The sequence below is a fragment of the Stenella coeruleoalba genome (genome assembly GCF_951394435.1).
Source record: "Stenella coeruleoalba genome assembly, chromosome: 16".
NCBI classification, from domain to species: domain Eukaryota; kingdom Metazoa; phylum Chordata; class Mammalia; order Artiodactyla; family Delphinidae; genus Stenella; species Stenella coeruleoalba.
This window is the reverse complement of record NC_137162.1, coordinates 43,850,638-43,873,055: the sequence shown is the minus strand read 5'-3', so window position 1 is coordinate 43,873,055 and position 22,418 is coordinate 43,850,638. Positions and strand designations below refer to the sequence as shown.

At 40.1% G+C, this 22,418-nt stretch overlaps 1 long non-coding RNA gene across 1 annotated transcript in view; it reads left to right on the top strand.

Moving 5' to 3' along the window:
• Nucleotides 1-18,573: 18,573 nt before the first annotated feature.
• The window catches only part of LOC307175509, a 42,204-nt gene continuing 38,359 nt past the window's right edge, over nt 18,574-22,418 (top strand). The window contains exons 1-2 of the long non-coding RNA XR_013824343.1: nt 18,574-18,662; nt 19,684-19,870. This is a non-coding gene — a long non-coding RNA (uncharacterized lncRNA). The remainder of the gene's footprint in view (nt 18,663-19,683; nt 19,871-22,418) is intronic.

The following is a 22,418-nucleotide window of genomic DNA, read 5'->3' as shown; positions in this document are numbered from 1 at the left end:
CTCAGCAGAATCAGATTCAGATGCTCCAAGATGGAGCCGGGGAGCCTGTATTTTTGAAAATCTGAGCAGGAAGTTCTGATCATTAGTCAGGTCTTGAACTACTGACTTAAACCCTAGGAGCTCTCTTTTCCTAAAGCTTTTTCACAAGCCAGAAATACATTTTGTCTACTGGGAGGAAATATTCCAACACATATGAGTAAAAAACCCAGTACAAGAAATTAAAACCATAGAAAATACTCACTGATTTAGATTGTCTTTAAAATTTTTGTTTTAAATTACCTGGCAAACTGTACATGTTTGCAAATGTTTTAAATGTTTGTAAATAACGTGGATGCATAATTACCAATATTGTCCAACCTAGTAGAAAGGAACTTCAATTATTAAGCAATGGTCATGTTGTGTAACCAGGAAAAGGACTGAGGTGGTGAGGCAATGATGTACACCATTGTTAGAGCCATGACAGCAAAGAATTAGACATTTCAATAATGGTTTTCTTTCCTTCCTTCCTTCCTTTCTTCTTTCTCTCTTTCTTTTTTTTTGGAAAAGTGAAGTGGTTCAGTTTCTGATTTAAGTTTAAATGGCATCACATTGAGATATTTCTCTTTTGTTTTTATTGGGCTGAGAATAAACTGTCAAGGAAGAATGTATAATATTGTGCTGCAGCGGACAGTGTAGTGCAGCATTTAAGAGCCCAGATTCTAGAGCCAGTTGCCCATTGCCTGGGTTCTTTAAAAACTGACATGCTTAAAAACTTTTTTCCCCTAGTTCCTAGAGCCCACTGGCTTGTGATACCAAGGGTAAATGGAATGCAGGGATTCCCTGGATGTAGGGAGGACCCCTAGTTCTTCCAGTCTTATTGGCACAGGTTATCAACAGTTGACTCTATCTCAATGGGGTGGTAATGTAGGTGAAGCACAGTGCCTGGTACATCATAAGGGCTTGATTGATGCCCGTTAATTTCAGTGGTGCCTGGATAAATTCCCCTGATAACTGTTAGTCCTTTATTTGTTCCCAGAGGTCATATATATTTTATCTTTAACCTGGAAGAGGGCAAAGAGGATTGACTGCATTGTAGAAGTGGAACCATGAGGAAGAAAGGGCTGGTTATCCCCATAGGTTCCTCTCTCTGAATCCATCGCCTGGTGATCCATCGCTACTCACATTAGCCATAGGACAGCTCTTACTCTGGCTGGGGAAAGGGCATTAAACCACATAAGGTACACCTGCATCTTTGCTTCAACAAGAGCTTTTACCCCTGCATGTAATAGCTATTCCTCAACACTTCCCTGTAAGTTCAGGTTTATTTTATTTAGTATCTTTATCACCATCACCTGGGGAGATAGGGCTGTTTAGTCTGGCCCCAGGCATTTCCTAGGGACAGAACATTTTGATGTGAATTATATGTTGTGAAATGTAAATTTCAGCACCAAAATACTACAGTCCTCACTGTTAACTCGCTGTTACGCTCTTGTTGAAATTTAAATTACTGTAATTGGACAGACTACCTCCAGCCAATGAGGAGCAAAACTTCTCAAGGTTAAAGATGTGCATGTAGAAACCACCTATCAGACTACAGAATCTGCTCTGCAAACGTGTTGTTCCAACTGCCAGTTTTGTGGACCCAATTTAATGAGAATGAGGGTCAGGCAGACGGATCACTAATGTTTTGATTGATTTTCATAGTCTTCAGTGAGTGAGTGAGTAATGAGTGCAAGTTTTTGTGTTTTGATAGGTTTTACCCAGAAATAATACCTCCCACTATTACCCCCAAGCATTCCAGAACTGACCTTAGCTAAAGAAAGCAAAACTAAAGAAGGCCTGAGATAAAGCAGCTGCTTTTCTCTGAGGACTGACAAATGTTATGCTGACTTTGAACACTAGGTGGCAGACGTGCTCTTGTTAAGATTTGACGATTGCGTTTGGAGAGCGACTTTGTCCTGACAGGGACGATGCTCTTAATTAAATAGTCACCTCCTCACACACAAAGGCCACACAGGATGTTCCTATCGAAATAGACATCTCTTTTGCAATCCACGGGGACCATGTTTTTACATTATTGATGGCTTGGCTGGGGATGCTTTTCGAGGCCTTTCGATTCATTTTAGTAATGGAATGGAGTCACACAGACCTCAAACTCTCCTTCATCCGTGGTGAGTAGGAGGAGAAAAATGAAATCTGCTTTAAAACCTGGATGTCATGCTTAGTACTAAAAATCTTGGGGCTCTAGAAGAGGCTAACAGGACAGACAGTGGGACGTAATTTTCTCTCATGATTGTGGAGAAAGAAAAGTTTCATTGCATATCACAGAACTTCAGAGGCAGGATGGCCCTCAGTGATCATCTGATGACTAGAATCTCTTTGAGAGGGAGTCAACCCTGACTGTGACTGAAACTCACCTGGGTACTTTCAAAAAGTACAGGTGCTTGGATGCTAGAGATGGCATCCCTGGAGGTGGGATACAGGCCTGAGCATCTTCCATTTGAGAAGGTGCATGGGTGATTCTGGAGTGAAATCTCCACCCTGGAGTAACATTTGTAATTTCTTTTTTAAAAAAAATTAATTAATTTGTTTATTTTTGTCTGCGTTGGGTCTTCATTGCTGCATGCGGGGTTTCTCTAGTTGTGGTGAGCAGGGGCTACTCTTCCTTGTGGTGCACGGGCTTCTGTTTGTGGTGGCTTCTCTTGTTGCAGAGAACAGACTCTAGGCGCACGGGCTTCAGTAGTTGTGGCACGTGGGCTCAGTAATTGTGGCTCTCAGGCTCTAGAGCGCAGGCTCAGTAGTTGTGGCGCATGGGCTTAGTTGCTCCGTGGCATGTGGGATCGTCCTGGACCAAGGATCGAACCTGTGTCCCCTGCAAGCAGATTCTTAACCACTGCACCACCAGGAACGTCCCAACATTTGTAATTTCTTAAGCATAAAGTAAACACATTCTCAGGATCAACTTACCAGGGTGACAGACCACAACGGTGGTTTCAGGAACACAGAAAAACCCGGGGGCCCCAAATTCATTCTCCCCTTTAACCTATAGGAGGTTTGAGTCTTCTCACTGGCTCCTCCTTTGTGTCTCTTAGGCTGAAGTGCAACAGTAATATGGGGTGTCATTCATCATCAGCCTTTAGCTTTATAGTTCTGGGTTGTTTATTTTATTATCAAAAGCAGTAAAGCACTGGGCATTAAGCAGTAAGTTGATCAGAACTGAGAAAGGTTTAGGATTTTGCTGTCTTCTTGGGAAGGGCAGGCTTAGCTCTGGGGAGGCACAGAAATTCACTGGTCACCAGAGCATAGCTAGGCAGGAGAAGGATTCAGAGAAGTGGATTTGGAGGTTCCCCAAAGCAGACTTTGTATGTTTTCCAATTTTTGCAGTGCACTGTCCAGGCACACTGCTTTGTACAGAGGAGTCAAGGGTATGGTGTAATTCTTCCTTGGGCAGGAATGAAGCAGCTAAGTCCAGTGGTGTCGAAGGCATGTTTTAATCTCTGAGCTTTGATGGAGATGAGGTCAGATCTCCGTGGTCATGAGCACAGGGCTTCTCTCTGTGGACATCTTAGGGTTCAATAGAATTACTACTGAATCTATGTCTCTAAGACACCACAACGGTAGATTAAAAAGTACGACTGTTGTCCTTCAGCCAGAAGTATGAGAACATACTCGTTTATTGTTGTTCCTCTGGATCTGTTACTATAGTGTTATATAAGCACATCTTAAATAGTCAATTTGAGTCAGTTTTGTCAAAAACTAGTCAGTTCAGTGAAAAACAATCAGTTGAACATTTCATTTGGCATAAACATAGCATAAACCTAAAGTACAAAGGAATTTTGATTGATTGTAGCTTTCACTTTTAGCATTGGAAGGGCATGGTAGTCAGTCTAGCCTTTAAAATACCTAGAAGGATGATCATGTATTATTCACTTTAAAATGGCTAATTTTAAGTTATATGAATTTCACTTAAATAAAACAGACACATACACACACACACACACACGATAACTAGAAAGAGCAACATTTCCCACTTGGGGAAAAAGTTTCTACTTATCAATTCTAAATTAGCCATCTACCACATTAGTTTTTATTATAATCACTAGAGTTTTTCTCTGTATTGGTCTTTATTACACTCAGGGAAAGCAAATGTAGAATTCAGGTTATAGAATGAACTGTGTGCTAGAGACATTTGATAGTCTCTGGCTGTCCATGTGGTTAATCAATCTCAGAAATATGTGCTTTGGAAACTGATTTGCTTAGCCTTCCAATATTTATAGTGATCTTGTCCCAGTTCCTAATTAATGGGCAGGTTGTAGCACAGTAAAAAGAATCAGGATCTACCAGAGAGGCCTTCAGCCAGGGCAGCCTACACAAGCACTCAGAACAGCCCAAGCCTCTGAGCTTTTGCATATGGCACCCAGGCAGCACTCAGGGTTGGAGAGGTGCGCCCTAGTGCCTCTTGTACCATGGATTCTAAAGTTCAGTGAACCCAGAAAGAAACATACATTTCCCAAACTGGTTATATATTTTTTTACAACAGACATTTTTTGAGATTGCAATTCTTTCTCAGGGGAAAAACATCTCATAAATATTCCTTTGGAATTTAGTGAAGTATTTATAACTTTAGCTCCGAGATGGAATTGTTGGCAACTGTAAATATTTCTGATATTATGCCTTAAATGCTTCTCCTCTTCAAAGTCACAGGAAGCACGGTCCAGGGCTCACCATTCTCTTTGGAAAGAGTAGTACACAGAGCTCACAGGAGTGCAATGGGATGATATGAAAAATTGACTTCTCACTCTACCAGGCTGAACTCTATTTAAAATCAGGGCGTCAATAGTCATATACAAGATGAACCAGATGCCTGAAGGATCCTCCTCTTAAAAAAATAACATAAAAGTGATTTACTTTATTCATGGAGAAAACAAATTTCTCTCCCCTTTTTGATTTTCAGTGACTAATCAGTTATAAATAAATTAGATAATGTGAGTACTATCTATTTTCTCATGATTGATTGGATAAAAAGAGCTTTGCTTGGCTTTAGGCCTTCACAGTCAGACACCTTTGTTTAATGAAAGGTGCTTTCAATGATGAACTGACTGAAATACCGCCAGTGACAGAAAAGGTAGAGGTATTTGCATAGTGCCTCTGTGGCTTTGCCTGATAAATGTGAACCACTTTGTCTAGGTTTCCAATAAATAATTTGCCTGCATTGTAATGAAAATGATAATGGAGTATCCTGAATGCTATGCAAATGCCCTGTTCATCATGAATTGTCCAGGTAATTGCTGCAGTTTTTAGCATTGTGTGACCTGCAGCTATCAGACCAACAGGTGCTTTGCAAAACAGAAATTTGCTAATGTAATTTGCCTGGGAAGTTGGAAAGCTTATGATAAATAGTGAAAAGATCTCTCTCACTTAAATACCCCATAAATCATAAAGCACATTTAAGCCTGAGATTAATTTGAGCTTAGTTTTGAAGTGAGTCAGAAAGTTTCATATGTTTTGCATTATTTTATTAATTTCATATAGTTGCAAGTTGATGTTATATATACCAAAATCATTCTACAGATGTGTTCTGTTTAGCCTGCATGTTGTGGCCCCCCAAAGTTTCCATTTATTATCATCTTGTTTTTCTTATAGTAGAATAAAAAGAAAAATGCAATTATGTCTTAAGAATATTTTTCCATTAAAAGTAGAAAAGTAAAATCCAGACCGAGAAGGTCACGGCTTTCCTAGAAGGATCAAAGAATGATTGTGTGCGTGTATGTGTGTAACTGGAGAGTAGTCTATATGCAAAGGGGGTCTTTGTCAAAAGAGTAAACTTAAACCACCATTACATAACAAACCTTGCCTCTGTTTCATTTATTTATTTATTTATTATTGACTGTGTTGGGTCTTCTTTGCTGTGCGCGGGCTTTCTCTAGTTGTGGTGAGTGGGGGCTATTCTTTGTTGCGGTGTGCGGGCTTCTCATTGCGGTGGCTTCTCTTATTGCGGAGCATGGGCTCTAGGCGTGCAGGCTTCAGCAGTTGTGGCACGTGGACTCTGGAGTGCAGCCTCAGTAGTTGTGGCGCACGGGCTTAGTTGCTCCGCTGCATGTGGGATCTTCCCAGACCAGGGCTCGAACCCATGTCCCCTGCGTTGGCAGGCGGGTTCTTAACCACTGCGCCACCAGGGAAGTCCCTGTTTCTTTTCTTAACATTTTCTACCTGGACCCTCTAAGTTATTTTGGTTTGAGAACACTATTTTAAACAAGAATGGGGTTTTCTATTGATATTTTGTGATTTTTTTTCAAACTACATGGATTCTTTTGTTGTTTTATTTTGATTTGAGATATTGTTAACATTGCACAAAGAGGAAAGCCTGAAGGTATTAATCACAGTGGATTTTATGAACAGAGCATTTTTTTAAACTTTTTATTTTATATTGGAGTATAGCCAATTAACAGTGCTGTTATAGTTTCAGGTTCACAGCAAAGTGACTCAGTCATACATATCCATGTATACATTCTCCCCCAGACTCCCCTCCCATCCAGGTAGCCCCATAACTTTGAGCAGAGTTCCCTGTGCTATACAGTAGGTCCTTGTTGGTTATCCTTTTTAAATATAGCAGTGTGCACATGTCAATCTTAAAGTCCCTAACTATCCCTTCCCTCCACCGCCGCCCCCCCCCCCCGTAGCCATAAGTTCATTCTCTAAGTCTGTGAGTCTGTTTCTGTTTTGTAAATATGTTCATTTTTATCATTTCTTTTTAGAGTCTGCATATAAGCGATATCATATGATATTTCTCTTTGTCTGACTTACTTCACTCAGTATGACAATCTCTAGGTCCATCCATGTTGTTGCAAATGGCATTATTTCATTCTTTTTGATGGCTAATATTCCATTGTATATATGTATCACGTCTTCTTTATCCATTCTTCTGTTGATGGACATTTAGGTTGCTTCCATATCTTTGCTATTGTAAACAGTGCTGCAATGAGCATTAGGGTGCATGTATCCTTTCAGACCATGTTTTTCTCTGGATGTGTGCCCAGGAGTGGGATTGCAGGGTCATATATGGTAGTTCTATTTTTAGTTTTTTAAGGAACCTCCATACTGTTCTCCATAGTGACTGTATCAATTTACATTCCCACCAACGGTGCAAGAGGGTTCCCTTTTCTTCACACCCTCTCCAGCATTTGTTGTTTGTGAATTTTTTGATGATAGCCATTTTGACTGGTGTGAGGTGATATCTCATTGTAGTTTTTTTATAAAGCTATTTTAAATTATTTATTTATTTATTTAGTATCATTATTATTTTTAGCTGTGTTGGGTCTTTGTAGCTGTGCGCAGGTCTCTAGTTGCGGCAAGTGGGGGCTACTCTTTGTTGTGGTGTGCAGGCTTCTCATTGTGGTGGCTTCTCTTTTACGGAGCAGGGGCTCTAGGTGTGTGGACTTCAGTAGTTGTGGCACGCAGGCTCTAGAGTGCAGGCTCAGTAGTTGTGGTTTGTGGGCTCAGTACGTGTGGCTCACAGGCTTCAGTAGTTGTGGTGCATGAGCTTATTAGCTCTGCGGCATGTGGGATCTTTCTGGACCAGGGATTGAACCCATGTCCCCTGCATTGGCAGACAGATTCTTTTTTTTTTTTTTTTTTTTTTTTGCGGTACATGGGCCTCTCACTGTTGTGGCCTCCCCCGTTGCGGAGCACAGGCTGCGGACACTCAGGCTCAGCGGCCATGACCCACGGGCCCAGCTGCTCCGTGGCATGTGGGATCCTCCCGGACCGTGGCACGAACCCGTGTCCCCTGCATCGGCAGGCGGACTATCAACCACTGCACCACCAGGGAAGCCCAGCAGGCAGATTCTTAACCACTGCACCACCAGGGAAGTCTCTCATTGTAGTTTTTTATTAACATCTTTATTGGAGTGTAATTGATTTACAATGGTGTGTTAGTTTCTGCTGTATAACAAAGTGAATCAGCTATACGTATACATATATCCCCATATCTCCTCCCTCTTGCGTCTCCCTCCTACCCTCCCTATCCCACCCCGCTAGGTGGTCACAAAGCACTGAGCTGATCTCCCTGTGCTATGCAGCTGCTTCCCACTAGCTCTATTTTACATTTGGTAGTGTATATATGTCCATGCCACCATACGGTATTTTTTTCTCTCTTTCTGACTTCACTCTGTATGACAGTCTCTAGGTCCATCCACCTTACTAAAAATAACTCAATTTCGTTTCTTTTTATGGCTGAGTAATATTCCATTGTATATATGTGCCACATCTTCTTTAGCCATTCATCTTTGAGGGACACTTAGGTTGCTTCCATGTCCTGGCTATTGTAAATAGAGCTGCAATGAACATTGTGGTACATGACTCTTTTTGAATTATGGTTTTCTCAGGGTATATGCCCAGTAGTGGGATTGCTGGGTCCTACGGTAGTTCTATTTTTAGTTTTCTAAGGAAACTCCATACTGTTCTCCATAGTGGCTGTATCAGTTTACATTCCCACCAACAGTGCAAGAGGGTTCCCTTTTCTCCACACCCTCTCCAGCATTTATTGTTTGTAGATTTTTTGATGATGGCCATTCTTACTGGTGTGAGGTGATACCTCATTGTAGTTTTGATTTCCATTTCTCTAATGATTAGTGATGTTGAGCAGCTTTTCATGTGTTTGTTGGTAATCTGTATATCTTCTTTGGAGAAATGTCTATTTAGGTCTTCTGCCCATTTTTGGATTGGGTTTTTTGTTTTTTGGATATTGAGCTGCATGAGCTGCTTATAAATTTTGGAGATTAATCCTTTGTCAATTGCTTCATTTGCAAATATTTTCTCCCATTCTGCGGGCTGTCTTTTCGTCTTGTTTATGGTTTCCTTTGCTGTGCAAAAGCTTTGAACTTTCATTAGGTCCCATTTGTTTATTTTTGTTTTTATTTCCATTTCTCTAAGAGGTGGGTCAAAAAGGATCTTGCTGTGATTTATGTCATAAAGTGTTCTGCCTATGTTTTCTTCTAAGAGTTTTATAGTGTCTGGCTTTACATTTAGGTCTTTAATCCACTTTGAGTTTATTTTTGTGTATGGTTTTAGAGAGTGTTCTAATTTCATTCTTTTACATGTAGCTGTCCAGTTTTCCCAGCACCACTTATTGAAGAAGCTGTCTTTTCTCCATTGTATATTCTTGCCTCCTCTACCAAAAATCGTTATTGTAGTTTTGATTTGCATTTCTCTAATTATTAGCAATGTTGAACACCTTTTCATGTGCCTCTTGGCCATCCGTATGTCTTCCTTGGAAAAATGTCTATTTAGGTCTTCTGCCTATTTTTTGACTGGATTGTTTTTTTTTTTTTTTTTTTGTGGTACGCGGGCCTCTCATTGTTGTGGCCTCTCTCGTTGTGGAGCACAGGCTCTGGACTCACAGTCCCAGCAGCCATGGCTCACGGGCCCAGCCGCTCCACGGCATGTGGGATCCTCCCGGACCGGGGCATGAACCTGTGTCCCCTGCATCGACAGGTGGACTCTCAACCACTGTGCCACCAGGGAAGTCCTGGGTTGTTTGTTTTGATGATATTAAGTCTCATGAGCTGTTTGTAAATTTTGGAGACTATTCTCTTGTCAGTCACATCATTTGCATTTTCTTCCAGTCTGTGGGTGTGCTTTTTTTCCCTCTTCCTGTTTTCTCCTACTTTTCTGCCTCTTTAGTAAAAAGTGATCATCTCTTTAGTAAAAAGTGAACAATGTCTCAATTTATTATTATTTTGTCTTACTACTGCCTATTCTGTATCTAGCTGTCCAAGGTTCTGAAACACTGCTTGAGCATTGGTTCTTCTTTTTTGTTTTTGTTTGGTTTGTTTTTGGCTGCATTGGGTCTTCATTGCTGTGTGTGGGCTTTCTCTAGTTGTGGTGAGTGCCGGCTGCTCTTCGTTGTGGAGCACAGGCTCTAGGTGTGTGGGCTTCACTAGTTGTGGCATGTGGGCTCAGTAGTTGTGGCTCATGGGCTCTAGAGCGCAGGCTCAGTAGTTGTGGTGCATTGGCTTCGTTGCTCTGTGGCATGTGGGACATTCCTGGCCCAGGGATTGAGCTCGTGTCCCCTGCATTGGCAGGCAGATTCTTAACCACTGCTCTACCAGGGGAGTCCCGAGCATTGGTTCTTAATTTTGGCTGAATATTGGAGTCCTCTGGGGAGCTTGAAGGAAAAAAACACAAAAAACACCCTACCAACCTCATGCATGCGTCTCATCTCTACGGATTCTGGTTTAACTCATCTTTAAAATGCTCACAATGAGGTTGTAATGTGTTAACGTGTGAACTAAGGTGAGAGCCACGTTTTTATGGCCATGTTGTTTCAGTCTGGTACTGCTGTTTAACTTCTCTGTGCATACTTTGATATTATTAGTTAAAATTTTTCTTCCTTGGTGAAGATAATTTGTGATTTTTGTCATAGTTCTAGGACAAACAGAACTTTATTTTTGTTTCATGATGCTTAAATAGAAGTTTTGGTTGACCTATTACATTTCTGTCAGATATAAGCATTTCCTCCTCTTGGAAATGTTTTTATGATACTTAAAAAAAATCATTCCTGATATTTCATGGAACAATATCATGATTATATAGAACGTAATTTCCAGCTCAAGTGTTGCTGAAGAGGGAAAAGGGAAAGGGAAAGAGCACAGTTGTAATTGGAGAGAAATGTGGCCTCTGCAATTTGTGAGAAATATCATGGGGTTAGAGGGTTGTATATGACCCAAAACCTTGGAATAAATACTATTCCAGTTTAATCATTCAAAGTCCCCAAAGGGAATATATATTAATAAGATAAAATGGTGGAACCCAGGAGCATTCTTTTTTTTTTTTTTTTTTTTTTTTTTTTTTTTGCGGTACACGGGCCTCTCACTGCTGTGGCCTCTCCCGTTGAGGAGCACAGGCTCCGGATGCGCAGGCTCAGCGGCCATGGCTCACGGGCCCAGCCGCTCCGCGGCATGTGGGATCTTCCCAGACTGGGGCATGAACCCGTGTCCCCTGCGTCAGCAGGCAGACTCTCAACCACCGCGCCACCAGGGAAGCCCCAGGAGCATTCTTTATTATACCCTGGCTCTGACCCTTAACCCTGTTGTAGAACTTTAATGCTCTATATTGGGTCATACAGAAAACATTTTTTTCCATGCCAAGGGTGGTTCTGAGATTTGGAACCAAAACAGGTTATGTGGTCTATTTCACTAGTTGTCCATTGGAGTGATCTAAGATTTAAAAAAAACAAAACAAAACACTGTTTTTTTGGTTCTCCTCTTTTCTGCCACCAGAGATACTGGCTGATTTGGTATAATATGTGGTTTGGCCAATAGAATTTAAAAAACCTAACAAGGTGGATTCTAATGTGTAGTCAAGGATAATAACCACTAATCTATTCTGCTTCCTTTTCATTAAGTGCACCCTGAGTCTCAGATCTTTCTGCTCCAACGGCAAAGGCCAGAGCATCCAGCAATGAATAAAAGAATAAGAAGCTCTAGAAGCCCTTAGGAAGGAGTCATCTCCAGACTCATCTTTTCTCACCAGTTGGGATGATGTAGGTCTAAAAAGGGAGAAGGGACCAAAATGAAGCAGAGATGGACAGATTTTCCCCCAGGACAGAGCAGGTCCTGTTCTTATCTTCCTTCTCCAGCTTCAAGGAATCAAGGAAATACAAGGAAAGAACATACATGTATGCACATGATCTTTAACTCCCTTGAAAGTGCACATTCAAGGACAGAGGTCAATCCAGAGACAAACTTTTCATCCCAGAGTAGAATGAGATGTGAAGGTCAGGAGAATATCAGGGTCCTGATCCCACTGAGATCACTGGCTCAGTCTCTGCCTCTGCACTTGTGGCCATGAGATGGGCAGCTTGGTCTTTCAAGGCTTTTATGAAGGCCTCTGACATTGCCCAAGGACCCTTTTTGAGGTTAGCTCCAGTACCACTCTGTACAATACCTGAGAAGTCATACTCTTTTTATTTTTGACTTCAATTTTGTTGAAATATGTTTTATTTGATCCCTTGTCACGATGATAGTCCCTGGAGTCTTATCACTGGGGTTTCTGCTCCTAGAGTCACTAATTACTACCTGTGTTGACCTTAGTAAAATGCTTAGTCTTTCTGAACCTCAGTTTCATCGTCTTTAAAGTAATAGTACCTACTCCATAAGGTTGGGCTGAGTAATAAATAATAAATACAAATACATAATAATTGAATAATAACTAAAATTAAAAAAAATAATCTATGTCTTGGCACTCAGTACAGTGTCTAGCACACAGTTAAGTGCTCATTCAATGCTAGATGTTTCTCCTCCTCCCCTATTTCTCCAACCCAGTGACAAGACAGTGTTTTACTATTTGCCCCAGAGTAAAGTCCAGAGAAAAAAATGATTATTATAAGAGCATCTAACATGTATTGAGCAATTATTATGGGCTAGGCACTTTTCAGGCATTGTTTAACTCAATTCCCACATTAACTTTCTGAGGTGGTTAGTATTATTATCTATCTCATTTTACAGTTGAGAAACCTGAGGATCAGAGACATCAAGTAATTTGCTAACACAACATGCTAATAAACGATGGATATAGGATTTAGCTATATAGGATATAGCTTTATAATACTATAACATAATTAACCTAAAGTTGAACAGTATGAATTTCTCTAGTAAGTCAATCCCTTGTTTCACCTGAGAAACTAGTATAATAAAATGGATCTCCTTTCTTCTTGTTGCCATAAAAAGAGTAAATTCCCTAAATATGTATAACAACCATTTTTTCTTGGTGGACTCATTTGCTGTAGGTGGTGGCCTATTCGGAATCTGGGTTTCTCCATAGAAGCTGCCTTCCTCTGGAACTGAGGTTGCTTCTTCAACACCACCAAACATCTCAAAATTTGAGGTAATTTAATTCCAGCTTCCAAATGTGTCTTACAGTTCTGCAGTTCCAACAATACAGAGAACACCTAAAATTGCAGCAACAAGTATTCATGCTTCAGCCACTCTCAATCACAGTGGTAGTTTCCTTATATAGTAACATGTCCTCCAACAAAGTATGAGTTGGAAATTAACATATATTGTATTCTAGATGTACATTGTTGATATGAACCATAGACTAAAAGAGTCATATGGGAGAAGTTGATGGATAGAGTCAACAGGAGAGCAAAATACAGAGATTTCTTGTTTCCAGCATTGCCAGGTGGTAACCAATCTATGCCAGTTTTCTAGAGTGGAAGACACGTGAACTTACAACTCCATTGGGAGGAATCTCCCATCAGAATGTTAATTGTGACACAACAACTCTTACACTCTGGGGGGAAATCCACCCCTGTTACAAATTGTCTTTTCTCCACAGGGGGCTCCTGTCTTTTTGCAAAATTTAGCAACCTGCTAGAGTGGCATTGCCATCCTCAGGTTTTTTCTGAAGTCTCCTTCTTCCTTTTGGTGTCCATTTTCTTGTTTAAAACTCCTAAATTTTCTTTCCATCTTCTTCTTGATTTCCTACTTCCTTGGGTTCCATTGTTGAATTTTAGTGAGTGTATTAGTCAGTTCAGGCTGCCATAAGAAGATACCACAGACTGGGTGTCCTAAACAACAGAAATTTATTTTCTCATAGTACTGGAGGCTTGAAGTCCTAGATCAAGGGGCTGGCAGATTCAGTTTCTGGTGAGAGCTCTCTTTTTGGCTTGCAGAGAGACAGCTGCCTTCTTGCTATGTCCTTACATGGCCTTTCCTCTGTGTGCACGTGGAGAGAGAGAGAGAGAGAGCTCTCTGGTATCTCTTCTTCTAAGGACACCAGTCTTATCCGATTAGGGCCCCACCCTTATGACCTCACTTAACCTTAATTACTTAAATGCTCTATCTTCAAATGTAGCTGCATTGGGGTTTAGGGCTTCAAGATATGAATTTTGGGGGGACAATTCAGTCTATGCAGTGTGGGTTTCTTTAGGGATTTAGCACTCATTCCCTCTTGCAGCAAGATACCCTACATTTATAACAGGCACACTCCTGAGAATAGTTCCATGATCTCTGTATTTTTTTGTCTAGAATGATTCTAAGTCTTTCTGGGCCTTGTACTGTTATTATGCCATAGTACCTTTTCATCTAGAATTCCTTAGGTCTGTGAGGATTTTATCATGAAGGAGAAGATCCCTTAAGATATTTCTGTTACTTTACTTTCTTCTCCTATTTTCTCTAGTTTAAGCACTACCCTTGTTGTTTGTGTGTGTGTGTGTGTGTGTGTGTGTGTGGTGGTGTTGGTGGGAGGGTTCCTTTTATGTACAACCCTGTTCATTTTTCCAAACCAGTTGCTTGGGATCACCTTGCTTTCTCTCAGTCCAAAATAAAGTGGAAGATTTAGTCAGACTTTCTTTGAGCCAATTCCACCTCTGCTCTCTTGAGCCCCTAGGAATAAAGTATATTTAAAGAGAAACCATGATCATGTATGCTTGAACTTCAATCCCTTTGGAAGCTCTACCTCTTAGAACTGTAGTCCAGGAACTTGACCAATCTATAACAATATTCCTTAGTCTTTGGGATGAAGTAAGAGGTACTTGAAGGGAATAGAAAGGAACCATGAACTCTCCCCAATTAAACCTCAGAGCACAACATAGATCCTGAGCCCATCCAACACAAAAAATTTAGGGATTCATGGGGAAGCTCAGTCAGGCACCTGCACTGCCACCTGACAGTCTCTCTCTCTTCATAGTGCTTTACTTTGTAAGCATTTCTATCCCTGTATTTATATAAAAACCCCTTAACTCTAAATATAAAATGAGGCATGCCATTGCTGACGTGTTTGCCTTTGATTGTGGAGAAGTATCTCATGCAGGCAAGTTTTGTAGTGGTCAAGGACACAGACACTAGTTTCAAATTCTGCAACTGCAACTTCTTAGTTGTGTGAACTTTGGTCCAGTTAATTAAATTCTCTAAGCCCCATTTCTCATCTGTAGAATGAGGATAATGCTAATACTGTGACTACCTAGTAGCATTATTGTAAGAATTAAATCAGATAATGTGTGTTAAACACCTAGCACGGGATATAGCACATCATGAACACAAAATGAATTGCAAATCATCCCCTCCCTCTCCCCCATCATTGTCATAATCATGAACATCATCTCTGGAGGATGCAAGATGGTGGGAGGCAAAGAGAGTTTAAAGGAGCACAGTATGCGGACAAAGAGCGAGCCTACAAAAATAGCAAATTATGTTGCTGCTGATAATAAATAATAGTAGTTACCATTTATTGAGTACTTTTAGTCACATATAATAGAGATTATATATATATATATATATATATATATATATATATATACACATTATTCCCATTTAATTCTCATAACATGTTATTTCTTCATAGTGGAAATACAGCTCAGAGAAGTTAAACACGTTGCCAAGGACACACAGAGAGAAATGATTTAATGTGTATGTGCTTTCCACTTTTCAACCTTTATTTCCTTTCACCTGACTTCCATGTTTATGCTCTTTTTATTTGTCTAAATCAATTTTTTTGTGGGGGGGGAAGTAAGCAGAGGAGCAAATGAAGAAGAGAAGAGAGAGATGACACAGGAGGAGAGGAGAAGAAAGGAGGTAAAAAGGAAGCGAGCAGGTGAAATTAAAGGATGACAAAATGAATGGCTAGAAGAAGGCTGGTAGAAAGAAGGTTCATTTATGAGGTTTCTTCAGTTTTCATGTTTCTTGGCTGTGAATTCCTGGTTAGTGTGTTCTAGGTCACTGGCCAAATTTTACTGATACAACGAAGCCTGTGGAGTGCTAGAGCTAAACTGGCATCATGGTCCCTTCCTCTTCCTTGCCCTGTGGACTCTGTGGCTGCTGAGTTGGGCCCTGCAGAATGATTAGAAGTGTCATAATGAAATCAGGCTGACCGCTCACAAGCTTCTATTAACAGTGGAGCGGGATTGCCAAAGGAAGGAATTCAATGCCAGTGTGTATCATAGGGGATGAGGCGAGGGGATGCAGATCAACGCAAGATGGTTAACATCTAGCGAAAATGAATGACCCTGTAAATGGATTTTCAGGGAGAAGGGACAAGGCCAAGATATTACTTTTGAAGGATTTTATTTAAACAAACCAGAAGAGTCGACTATGTTCCTAGTACTGTGCTGAGTGTTTCCCATATCAATTGTTTCACATTTTCAAAGACCTCCCTCCACCCCCACCCCCAAAGCAGGAAGTCTTATGCTGAAGGCAACAGAAATAAGTGGAGATGCCCAGGATGAAAGTTTCCCCTACCTTTCCTTTGTATCCCTCTGAGTTATCTCCTTGGATCCTTGAGGATATTGAGGATTCCCTTAGCATGGTGGGAAGCTCCTGCCCTTAGATAAATCCCAGAAGCTAGGGATAGTAAACTCTATTTTAGTTCATACATGTGGACCTAAAGTAAGTGCTTTACTAGAACGTGGTGCCACAGTTGGGGGACCTTGAACACTTTTACATTTTATTTATTGCCTGTATTTATTAATCAGTTATTGATCAGCCTTAGTATTTCCATGCAGGAATCCTTCCTTGTAGCTCTTGGGACTTGTATGTTCTTTAAAATTCCAGATCCTGAAGGAATTAAAGCTTAACAATCAATATAGCGTTATTACTGGTTTGAAGGAATTCACTGAAGTCAAGTTAAAAGCAAGAACAGGAAACCTGACATGTGAAGTCGAAAGTTAAGTTTGACATTTCTGGGAGCTGGTACAGGAGCACATAGGAGGGAAGTGGTCGTGATATAATCATTCAGTCTTACAGCTGATGACATAACTGGGTGTTTGTGGCCTTGTCTGCTTTTCATAGTGAGTCATTTTTATAAATAAAAGAGATATTAATATTAATAAGTTTACATGCATTATATACTATGTGCAAATTATATGAGTGGTGTTCCAAGAAATAAGTTTTGTAGGTAAAATAGTTCTTAAATTGGCAGTTTTGACACATGATTTCTGGTAGTGCTGCTAATTTTTCTAGAAGATCTGAATTTCAGGCTATTAGAATATACCCAAAAATGTTTGCTGGTGTTTTCTGGTATCTAAAATTATAAACACCTTAACAGAAAAGATGTGTATATTTATGTGGAATACTCTGACATACAATCACAAATGATCTAAGATCTGTATTAGCAAAAGCAATATCAATTTCAATGTCAAACCCAAAATCAAAGCATGAATGAAAATGAGCTTATCAGAAGCAAAGTGTATGCTAACACTCAATAGAAAGATGTTTTGGGATGCACTCTTTGACAATATCGATGTGCAATGAACAAAAACTTTTCTTTGAAATATTTGTTACAAAACAAAGATCAAGACGGTTGATAGGGCAATTAATGCCTTTTCTGCTTTGAAGTTTCCCTTTAAGAATAGTATGTCTAAAATATCAAATGTTTGTGTACAGGGTTCAGAGGGTTTCCAGGTTGAACATATCCACGTACCAGGAGGGTGAGACACCCCAGCTCTGTGGAGGCGGAAGCTCCCGCGGTTGGGACCTTTTCACACCTCGCCCTGTGTACCTGATCTTTATCTGGCTGTTCATCTGTATTCTTCCTCATATCCTTTATTGTACAATAAACCGGTAAATGTAAGTAAGTGTTTCCTTGAGTTCTGTAGCCAGTTCTGGCAAATAACTGAATCCAAGGTAGAGGAGGTCATGGGAACCTTGGATTTGTAGCCAAGTGGGACAGAAACTGTGGGTAACCTGGGGGCTCACTACTTGTGATTGGCATCTGAAGTGGGTGGTTGTCCTGACTGAGCCCGTAACTGTGGGATCTTACGTTGTCTCCAGGTAGGTAGCGTCAGAATTGAGTTAAACCGTAGGACACTCAGTTGATGTCACAGAGAATTGCTTGGTGTGGGAAAACCCCCACACCCCTGGTGTCAGAAGTGTTGTGTGGTAGTAATGGGAAGAGTAAAGGAGAAACACAGGAGAACTGAGCTTTTCCATTACGCAGCTCCTCCCCAGGATCAGCCCTCTTTAATCCCGCAACCCACGCTCCAGAGATGAAGAACATATAATCTCATTGAGGTCTTGTTCAGAGGCGCAGATATTTTGTGCTTCCTCCAATGTTCCCTGTGTCTTTTCATGACCCCTGGCTCCTCAAGGCTCTCCACTTTTGCACCCATTCCAGAGGTTGGTACTCTGCTTATTCCCTGCCTATCTGTTCCCTCCTGGTGAAATGGGTTCTCTTCTCTTCAGCCTCTTATTTAAAGGGACAAACTAATTTATACTAAAGCATTAGCACAGTGGTTCCTATCCCTGGCTGCAACATGAGAAACACCTGGGTAGCTTTTCAAATATATCCATGCTGAGCTCTGTCCCAACCAATTAAATCATAATCTGTGACACCAAAAAAAAAAAAAAAAAAAAAAAAAAAAAAAAAAAAAAAAAAATTCTATAAGCCTTTCAGGTGATTCTCATATGCAGTCAGGTAATGGCTCAGGTGGACCTGTATAGCACATTTGAATATGAACTGAGGCTCTCAATGTCTAACTCCAAAGGAGGACGTTGGGCGGGACTTTCAGTCTTCAGGATAAGTATTTATAGGCTGAGGGAATGGGCTGGGCAGAGAATGGAGGCTTCCTTAACCCACACCAATCAGGGCTTGATCAGGGAGGAGTGTGGTGGGGAAGCTAGAGCTCAACGTCGACTGCTTTGTTCACTGTAATGAGATGAAGAGCACAGGAGAGCGCAACTGGCCAAGTAAGGAATAAAAATTGCTGTGTTAGGGACACATTTTCTAGAGCCATTTCTGTCTTGTAGCACAATGCAGAGTTAGGTTGCATATATTGCACTTCCTTGTCTTCTCTGACTGTGTCTACATATATGTGTTTTTGTAAAAATAGATTGTTTGGATCTCACCCTTTGTCATAGCTAGGGAGGCTTCCAGAACAGCTCAGCTTCCTGAGTGCTTGACACACACGATTATTGTCTCATTTTAATTTACAACCATAACCAGCATCATTAATGAAATGAGTCTGTGGGGGTCTGGCTGACTCTTGTGAAAAACTGCCCCCCAGTAAGTGAAGACACATGCATAATAATTAGTGACTAGAGAGTCACCGCTCATGTCTCCTCTGGCATGTTCTTGTTTCTGCTAAAACTGCTATAATTATTTGTTTTATGTGCTTCTGTCCAACTTACTATTTTAAAAAAGTATCTACTTATTTATCATCTCTTCTACCAGGATGCAAGCTTCATGAAGATGGGAACATGTTTTTTTTCCCCGTTGTATCCCTAGCATCTAGCCTACTGCCAGAGCATGGTAGACACTCACATTTTCCATGAATGAATGGTTAAAGCATTGGCTCTGGAGCTGGTTTTCTTTTTCCTTCTACAAATCAAGAAAATCAGTTGCAGAAGTAAAATTGCTCAGCCATCCATTTTCGCTTATTCCTATTTAGTTAAGATAATTACATTTGCATCATCTTTGTTTACTCCTTGTAAAACTGCTTCCTTTGTCTCTCAGAAGGATTTTCTATCATGTCTTATTTTAACTGTACCTCTAAGAAGCCAAACTTTAACAACCTTCCCTTGTTTTATTTAGAGTTTTGTGAACCTTCCATGTTTAATTCATGCTGATGTTTTGTAGGCTGCTATCAGCCAAGAGCTGAAATCTAAAGTCCTGGAATAAGACATCCCTTAAAGAATATTATGACAGTCTAGCAGTGGCCATGATGTTCATATACTGTGAAAGTAATTTCATACCTTATTCCCCATGCAGGTTTTCCAGTGTTATCTACATATTTGGATGAGACATAAAAATAGGATTACTTCTTCGCCTTCCCTCACTTCTTCAATTCTATGAATTTTTTCCATCAGAAATGAATCTCATTATAATGGAGACCCATGCCTCAGAGTACTTAGTGGCCTCTCCATCACTGACTGGATCTCTCACATTTTCTAAGACGGTGAGTTGTGATGCCATAAACCAAATCTCATGTGGCATATCCCATGCAATGTTCAGGATGTCTGCTTTCTTATCTCTTGGATTTTCCTGGATGAATACTTAGTTAAAAATACATACATCACATTTTATTTCAATGTCTTGCCAGTAGAATAGAGGAGCAAATTGTATCACTGAGGTTCTCTTCAATTTACCAATTGTTTTAATCAGGTTACACTTTTGCTAATTGCTTTAATCCCAATACATTTTCAAAGAAGCTTGCCAACAGCTTGCTAGTTATTCTCCTAAGAATTGTTTGTACCTCTTCTAATTAATAGGAGGGAAAGTGGCTCAGTGAGGTTGTGACTGTTGATGGGGTGCAAACATTTCAAAGAGTAAACCAGAGCTTATAAATTGAGATGCCGTTCATTAGTGAATTAGACTTTAGAAACAGTTTTATAATTCTATGAACCCTGGGATGAAATCAGCAATTTCATTTACTATGTGATGCTGTTTGATGGGGTGTTGAATATAAAAGATCAATACCTAGTAGGTGGGACCCTGACAGTTTATTTGGAAGAGGATTTAATACAGTTATATATCCTTCCTATAAATGACATTTATTGAATGCAAGTTAAAGCTACCTAACTGTGATCTAGGTCAGAGCTTTAAAAATTGGCATGAAATTGGAAACTGCTAATGAAATATTTGTAAATATCTCTTCTGAACTCTGCATTTAACCTATTCTTCAGGATAGAAGTTGTCATGAAGAGCTAAAGTCACTCTCTTGGGTCTCCTTATAAAATTGCTCATTTCTAAGTTCTGGAAATTGATAGTGGTAATGGTTGCACAACACTGTGAATGTACTTAATATCATGGAATTGTACACTTAAAATGGTTAAGATAGTGGATTTTAGCACAGTTAAAAAAAAGGACTACAGCCACAAAAAATAATAGTGAAGATTAACAAAACCAAAGCTGGTAGACCTTTGGCAAGGCCAATCCAAAAAAATAGGAAGAAATAACAGAATTATAAAGGAAAAATAACTGTAGATACAATAAAGATTTTAAAAACAATAATAACCATATTTGGATTCTGGTTTGAAAAAGCCACCTGTTAAAATGTATTTGTGAAAAAAAGGTGGTAACTGAAGACTGAGTGGTATTGAAAACTATTAATAAATTATTGTGAATTCTGCTGAATGTGTTATTGATGTAGTGGTTATATATATATATATATATATATATATATATATATACACTTTTTTTTTTTTTGCGGTACGCGGGCCTCTCACTGTTGTGGCCTCTCCCATTGCGGAGCACAGGCTCTGGACGCGCAGGCTCAGTGGCCATGGCTCACGGGCCCAGCCGCTCCGCGGCATGTGGGATCCTCCCAGACCGGGGCATGAACCCGTGTCCCCCGCATCGGCAGGCGGACTCTCAACCACTGTGCCACCGGGGAAGCCCGGTTATATGTATTTTTAAAGAGGTCTAATATTTAGTGATAAAAGCTAACATTTAAGGAGAAATTTTTATGATGTCTGGGATATGCTTGAAAATAATCCAGAAAAAAAAATTGGTGGGAAGTATATGGAATGGTAGTGTCAGAGTGTTGGAAACTGTGGAAGCTGGTGTTGGATACATGGAGTTATATTATTTTTTCTGCTTTTGTATTAATTTGAAACTTTCTAAAATAAAATATAAATAAAATAAAACAATAATAAAAATTAGGAACAACTAAAAACATTGCATATTTCTGTGCTTTTGTGGTACCTTCCCCCACCTCCCTGAAGACAAAGACCAAGGGAGACAGAGAGAGTTCATTCATATTTAGAATGTTAACATTCAATTTCATGCTTAAAATAATTGTTTCTTTGGGTGAAACTCCATGGGCAAATATTTCAAACTGCATTTTAAGGGAAAATATGTTTAGTTTTCACCAACTATTTTCATTTCTATGAGATTTCCCTGGCTCTGTGCATCAACTGGAGATGGAAAAGATACTTGAATGAAAGAGGCTGTTGAAAATTAGATGGTAAATTTCAACAGACAATTCTTTTGTGGAAAACAGAAAGAACAGGATGATATTCTCTAAAATGTTTGAAATGCCTTAGCTGGTAGCATTATCTTAACCATGACTAGAAAAATAAATCAACTTTATTCTAATCCTCCCCACACCACTTCTGAATAGGAATGTGCTTAGTGCTTGCCTCTGAAGGAGGTAAGTCTCCACTGGTCCCTGTGGTTGGCTGGATAACGGTCCCCAAGTACATCCAGGTTTTAATCTCTGGAACATGGAGCAAAAGGGATTTTGTAGATGTGTTTAAGGATTTTGAGATGGAAGATTATGGACCTAAAAGTCCACAGGTGTCTTTATAAGAGGAAGGCAGAGGGAGATTTTATGATAGAGGAGGAAGTGATGTGAAAACAGAGCAGAGATTTGACACTGAGGCAGAAGATGATGTGGTGATGGAAGCAGAGAAAGATGTGAAGATACTGCTCTGCTGCCTTCGAAGATGGAGAAAGGGGTCATGACCCAAGAAATGCAGCTCTAGAAGCTGGAAAAGGAAAGA